Source organism: Callorhinus ursinus, unplaced genomic scaffold, assembly GCF_003265705.2.
Source record: "Callorhinus ursinus isolate GAN/ISIS: 27379988/994484 unplaced genomic scaffold, GSC_fseal_2.0 scaffold75, whole genome shotgun sequence".
Taxonomy (NCBI): Eukaryota; Metazoa; Chordata; class Mammalia; order Carnivora; family Otariidae; genus Callorhinus; species Callorhinus ursinus.
The window spans coordinates 4445225-4451965 of NW_027397137.1; the positions used below are offsets into that span (position 1 = coordinate 4445225).

Sequence of the window (6741 nt, forward strand, 5' to 3'; positions counted from 1 at the left end):
CCTCCACCTCCACCACCACCATCACCTCCACCACCATCACTTCTCCACCACCATCACCATCACCTCTACCTTCACCTCCACCATCACTTCCACCACCACCTCCACCATCACCTCCACCATCATCTTCACCACCACCTCTACCTTCACCTTCACCATCACCTCCACCACCACGACCACCTCTACCATCACCATCACCTCTACCTTCACCATAACCTCCACCTCCACCACCTCCATGATCATCACCTCCACCACCACCTACACCATCACCACCACCACCATAATGATCACTGTCTAATTGCTACTATTTGGAGGGTAATGATCAGATACTTGTTCACTCCATAAATTTTCTCATCCCAGCCTTTACCATCCCTCTCTGCCCTGCCTACACTGTGCCCTGGGAGGCTGCCCACCTGCTAGGTGACTCTGCTCAGCTGACTCCTTCACCCTCTGGCTTCCAGCAGGGGCTTCCTTCTGATCGGAGGGCGCGGCAGGACGTCAGATGGAGGAGAGCAGAAGGGAGGGACACTTGTTCTTCTTCATCAGGCTGTAGGAGCACAGACCCCACCAGGTGACCCTTCCTGAGGCCCTGGCCCTGGCTCTGGTAACCACTGCCTTCCCACACTCCTTCGGCCTGGGGGTGGTCACAGGTCCCTTGATGCCTCAGCCGCTCTGGTGGTTCCCTCAATCCTGCCAACACCTCTGAAAATGCTCTTTTCATTAACAAATCTCGTTGCCCCCCCATAAGTGGGCCATCTGTTTCCTGTCCTATTCTGAGAGATGCCAGTCTCGTGACGTGCCAGGCACAGCACACACATCCTGGAGAGTCCCAGCAGCACCTGCACAAAACCCCCATTAAGGCAGTTGGCAGCACCTGTGCCTGGGGCATCTGGGCTGAGGTCAGGGACACAGCCTGCCCCAAGGAGCCCCGGAGGGTCTGCAAGACAGCAAGGGCCCCAGCCTGACAGAGTCCAGCTCCAGGAGCTGGGGTGGTGAGCAGGTAGGAGGGAGCCTGTTGGACTCAGGCCTGGGTGCAATGGGGATTTGCCCATGACTGGAGGGGAGATCCAAAGGGGCCCCTGGAACCTGCCCTGGTTTCCCCTGGGGTGCTGGGAGGCTCTGCTGGGTGGGGGAGACAGGGAAAGACAGACCCTTCCTCGTGGGGAATACCATGCCCTCTCCAAACAGCCCTGCGGGGGTGGGGGGAAGCACAAAGCTTCTCCTCTTTCTTCTGCGCTAAAGCCGCGCTCTCTGCTGACTTCCCTTCCTGCCTGGCTTCCCCCTTTGCTCCGCCTGCCCCTACCCTGCTTTCCCCTTTCCCTTTCCCCTTCCCCACCAGGGCTCTGCTGTCAGCCGGTCATGACCTTCCAAAGAGACCCAGCCCCTGGCACAGGGTCGCTAGGCCTGTCCTCAGCCTCTTCTGTCTCCAGGACTCCGGGTGGGAGCCCTGTGGGGCCTGTCCCGCCGGCCCATCCGGAGCATCCGCAGAAGCAGGACATGCCATTTCCACGTGTGGGGCTTTGTCATCTGTCTGGGCCTGGCTCCTTCACAAAGTGTCCTCGTTCCTGAGTCTCGAGGACAATGGACTTATCAGAGTGGGACCTCTGGCTCCCGGAGGGAGGCACAATCTCCGGACAGGCTGACAGTGGGCCCCACTGGACAGGTGATGCTGCAGAGCCCATGCAGCTGGGAGTGGGGCGCTGGCCCAGGGGTCAGGGCTCTGCTTCCCTTCCTCTGGGCTCCAGGCTCCTCCCCCAGCCCACCTGGCGCCTTTCGATTCCTTCTAGATCCGACCTCAGTGTGACCACAGTGATAGTCACGTTACTCCCCACAGGGTCCCTGCCCTCAAGCCTGCCCTCCCCCTCCTCCCTCTCTCCCTCCTTCTGTCCCACCCCCCTCCCCCGCTGGCCACCAGACCCATGTGGCATTTGGGGGCAGCTCCCTTTCCTTGAGCACACCCCTCACCGTGGAAGCCATGGGCTGGGCCCCTCGGATCTGGGAGAGGTCTCAAGTACCCATGACAAAATCACATGTCTTCAGAATCTCGTGTTTTCATTTAAAACAAAATTCATTCACATATGGCACGCTCCTCCTTGCCAATCGATGCTTTATAATGAATGCTCTGCCGAGGCTCTGCTGACCCCTCCCCAGAGCCTCCAGGCCCAGGCATTGTTCCGCATCTGCTGACGGCTCAGGGCACCCGTGTCGCGGCTACCAAGTGATAGCACATCGCCCAGCAGGCAGGCAGGGGAGCCAGACCCAGAGTCTGGTCTTGGCCAGCCTCGGGCAGGGTGGGGACCTGGCCGCCCGAACAAAGGCCTGTTTACCCGGCCAGGAGGACGCCAGCCGCAGGCCTGCCAGGCCCTGTGGGATCCACGCACGGAATCACAATGGGCAGCTTGTGCCCTAGCCATCCTCCTGGGGCCACCCCGGGCCTGGCGCCGTGGACAAGGCAAGCGGGGGGGGGGGGGGGGGGGGGGGAAGGGCAGGGAGGAACCTCTGTGTCCTCGGCAAGGCCAGATGCTCGTGCGTGCCTGTTGGTCAGTGCAGGCAGAGTGGGGGCCCCAAAGCCATCCACATCCTCATTCTGGAAACTGGGAATGTGTTACCTTCCACGGCAAAGGTCGCTGATTCCCTGACCCGAAGGTGGGCAGGTGTCCTAGATCCCTGGGCGGGCCCCAGTCTGCCAGGGTCCCTTAACTGGAAGAGGCAGGAAGGAGCATTAAGGTCAGAGAGAAGCTGGCTGTGAACGGGGGGAGGGCCACAAGCCGAGGGGTGCAGATGCCTCTAGAAGCTAGAAAACAGATTCTCCCCTGGAGCCTCCAGAAGCAACCAGCCCCACCACACCTTGCTTTTAGCTCCATGAGACCCTGCGGGACCTTGGACCCAGGAGACTGTAAGAGGAGAAATCTGTGTGTGCAAGGCCACCGAGTGAGTGGTCCTTTGTCACCCCAGCGACAGGAACCACGTGGGAATCGGATTCTGTCCTCCACAGCGGCAAGTCACCATGAGGCTGGCTGAGCCTGGGATTCCCCATCTGAATCTTAAGGACAATAACCCCCCTCCAGGAGGGTCCGGGACCGTGCACGTGGGACACTTCATGCCGCGGCTGCACGCAGTAGGAGGGTGTCCCCATGGTCAGGCCACCACCTTCCTCCCCATGGCATGGGCCCCACACCCTGGCTCATCCACGCGTGTGGGGTAGGGCTTGTTGCTGGGGCAAGGGGGGACGGGGAGCCTGTGGGATGGGCAGGGGCGAGGTGGAGGGGATGGGCTGGGGAGCCTGGAAAAGAGAGCGTGTCCCTCCAAGATGACCAAGGGCGTGGCGTATGGTTGCACCAGGGCCACCTGCAACTGTGGCTCAAATGGGTTGGATCCTCCTCCGGCCCAGAGCTGCACGTGGGGGGCGGTCCGATCAGATCCTCTGTAAGGAGCCCAGGAGTAGCCAGGGAAACCTGCAAAGATGAAGGTTTTCTTTTTTCTTTCTTTCTTTTTTTTAAATTTTGATTTCCTTATTTTTTAATTTTTTTATTAGTTTCAGAGGTAGAGGTCAGTGATTCATCAGTTGTATGTAACACCCAGTGCTCACTACAGCACGTGCCCTCCTTAGTGCCCGTCACCCGGTTACCCCCTCCCACCAGCCCCCTCCCCTCCAGCAACCCTCAGTTTGTTTCCTGTGATTAAGAGCCTCTCACGGTTTGTCTGCCTCTCTGATTTCTTCTTGTTTTATTTTCCCTCCTTTCCCCTATGAGCCTCTGTGCTGTTTCTTAAATTCCACCTGTGAGTGAGGTCATACGATAATTGTCTTTCTCTGATTGACTTATTGCACTTAGCATAATACCCTCCAGTTCCATCCACATCGTTGTAAATGACAAGATTTCATTCTTTTTGATGGCTGCGTGATATTCCATTGTCTCTATATCCCACGTTGTCTTTATCCATTCAAGAGCAGGATGTGGAAGGGTTTGGAAGCAGGGGCAGGGGGCAGGGTGGCAGGTGCTGGGTGGGCGTCATTGGGGGCGGCTGGAGTGGACGGGTGGACACAGGGCAGAGGGGAGGAAACCAGAGGAGGCCTCTCTGGAGCAGGGGAGGGTGGAGGGACAGTGCCAGGCGGTGGTCAGGGCCAGCAGGCCGGGCTGGTGGTTGGTGTGTGGCTGGACCCCGAGCCGGGCCCTCCTCAGCCCCACCAGGCACCCCTGACCGGGAAGCGGGTGCTCCCCAGGTGGAGACAGCTGCTTCCGGGTACCTCCCCATCTCTACCAGTGTCCTGGGGCCACCACCCAGAGCACCACACGCCGAGGCGGAAACAACACTAACCTGGCCATCTGGAACCAAGGTGTTGGCAGGGCTGTGTTTCCCCTGGACGACCTCCGGGAGGGACCATCCCACGGCCCTCTCCCAGCTCCTGGTGCTGCTGGCCGTTCTTGGGGTTCCCAGTCTCTGCCTCCGTCCTCACATGGCTTCCTCTGTGTCTGTGTGTCCTCTTCTATGTCTGCTCAGGACACTCTCCAGGGATTTAGGACCCACCCTGCTCCGGCCTGCACTCATCTCAACTCGAGGACAACCGCAGAGACCCAGTTTCCAAATAAGGTCCCTTTCAGAGCAGTGGGTTAAGACGTGGACCTCTCTCTTTGGGGGATACAATTCAACCCACATCATCCACACCCCAAAATGGAGCACGACAGCTGAGGGCCAGGCCTGGGGTCCACACACAGGGGCACTGGGAGGGTCCAGGTCTGCGAGCCGATGCCCCTGCCGTGGACCCAGGTGTCCCTGAAAGCCTTCCCTGTCCTCCCAGCCTTGGGGCTGGACCAGCTCCCAGCCCCAGGCTCTCTGACCCTAGCCAGGAGGGTGGGACCAGATCCACGAGTGGGCGCAAGCCGCCCCTCCCTGGGCCTGGGCAAGCCCACGCTGGAGGGAAGATCCGAGCCTTGCTGGCCGCCACGGAAGCCGACAAGTGAATCCCCCCCCCAACCCCCACAAGCTTCAGCCTCAGGGCAGCGAGCACGGGGCCTGCACGCTGGCGGACAGGAGAGCCTGGGGGGCAGGGCACGGGGCCTCGTCCCACTGTCATGGGCCTGGGGTACCCCTCACCTGGAGTAAGGGTGGTGGACGCCAGGACAAACGCCCAGAGTGGAACGGCAGGTGGAGTGCAGCGCCCGTGGTAGGGGCGGGCACCTGTGTGTCCTTACGGAGAAGCTCACAACCCCATGAGAGATTCGGGGCCACCCTCACGCCACGGGCTTGGGCCTGGTCTGGCGGCCTTCAAGGACAGTACCCCTCCCCCCCCTTCTAAGCCCTCGCAAAGTGCAAAGGGCAGGTCAGCCATGGGGCAGAGGCCTGGTCACCGGGTGTCCCTGTGGGAGGGCCTCCCGCTCTGTGGCGCTGGACGGCGTATCCACGGGCTCAGTGAGGCGGGAGGAGGCTCCAGAGCGAAGGGCAGCATCTGAGGGAGCTGCCGAGGCCGCGGGGGCCCCGGTCCCGTGGAGTGGGCCTGCCCACCACTCCCACGAGTGATGGGTCTGTCCTAAACGGCCCCCACCTCCCTCCCCACCCAGCCCCACGGGTGCGGAGCTTCTCTGGCTCCTTCCGCCACAGGAAGGAGACCCTGGGAGCTGGGGCTTCATCCGGAGTTGTCCCGAGGACAGGGTCCCGAGTAGGGGGACCTGGGGATAGTCTGCAGAAGAGACCTGTGGCCGGGGGGGGGGGGGGGGGGGTCCCGCCGAAGCCGAGTCTTCCGCTTCTCAGCCCGAGGGAGCCTGCTGCCCGAGTGTGCCCCGGGCCCCCAGCCTGGGGGTTCTCCTGGGGCGAAGCCGTCCTAGAGCTCAGCCAGCAGCGGGCAGGTGACCCAGAACCACTCACCACGGAAACCGCCCGGGCCCCACGGCCCCGCGTGTCCCAGAGCTACAGGCAGAGAAGGACTTCTGTCCCATAGGGACCCCTGAGTCCAGGCAGGGTCAGAGTGTGTCGGGGGTCACAGCGGCCACCAGGCCCTTCCCTGCACGGCAATCTGCTGAGCCCTAGACCACTGCCCAGGGAGCCACATCACCGACCCCACCACCAGTGATCAGAAACGTGGCCTTTGGGGGAAGAAGGGCTACCCCTCACCACGGTGGAGACTCGGGTCTCTGCTCTGGTTTCCCTCTGCCTCTCCTGGGGGAGCCTGGGGGCTCCTCTTGCTGAGATCTTCTCCCCAGACTCCCAGAGGCCTGTGGTGAGCGCGTGTCCGTCTGTCCCCAAGGACAGCCCTGTCTGTCCTGCTCATGCCTCATATTGCCTTAGGGGAGGGAGGGAGAGAGGGCCACATCAGGACCCCTCCTGGGCAGTGGGCGCCGCAGCCTGCCTTTCCACAGCCAGCCCGGGCACCCCCTGCCCAGCCAAGGCCCCCCACCGGTTCCAGGGTGGGAGCACCCACCCTGGGGCCTCCCCCTCCCTCTATGTTGTAGGGGCTGCGAGCTTAGCACGTGTGCAACTATTTGTGGCCAGATGCCCTTCCCGCCTCCTGTCAGCCCTCCCAGGAGGCCTCGACCATGAGTCACCAGCTCTGCTCTGGGGTCAGGCAGAAGCAGCCTCGCCCATTCAGACTTTGGAGGCCGCACCCTTGTGAAGTGGGGCACCAGCCCGGCTTGCAGCCTGGAGCGGGTCGGGAGGGAAGGGGATAGGCTCTGCTCCTGGGCCCTGCCCCTGCTCCAGGCCGTGCAGACGGCAGCCCTCACGATGGCCGACTCGCTCACAGACTCCATC

The 6741-nt window shown here is 61.9% G+C and overlaps 1 long non-coding RNA gene across 2 annotated transcripts in view; it reads left to right on the forward strand.

Annotated features, from left to right (window-relative positions):
• Positions 1-3780, forward strand: part of LOC141371530 (uncharacterized) — a 6062-nt gene extending 2282 nt beyond the window's left edge. The window contains exons 2-5 of one of the 2 annotated variants that reach the window (XR_012376547.1): positions 459-568; positions 746-997; positions 2333-2449; positions 2953-3780. This is a non-coding gene — a long non-coding RNA (uncharacterized lncRNA). The other variant, XR_012376546.1, reaches the window with a different exon arrangement.
• The last annotated feature ends 2961 nt before the right edge of the window (positions 3781-6741 follow it).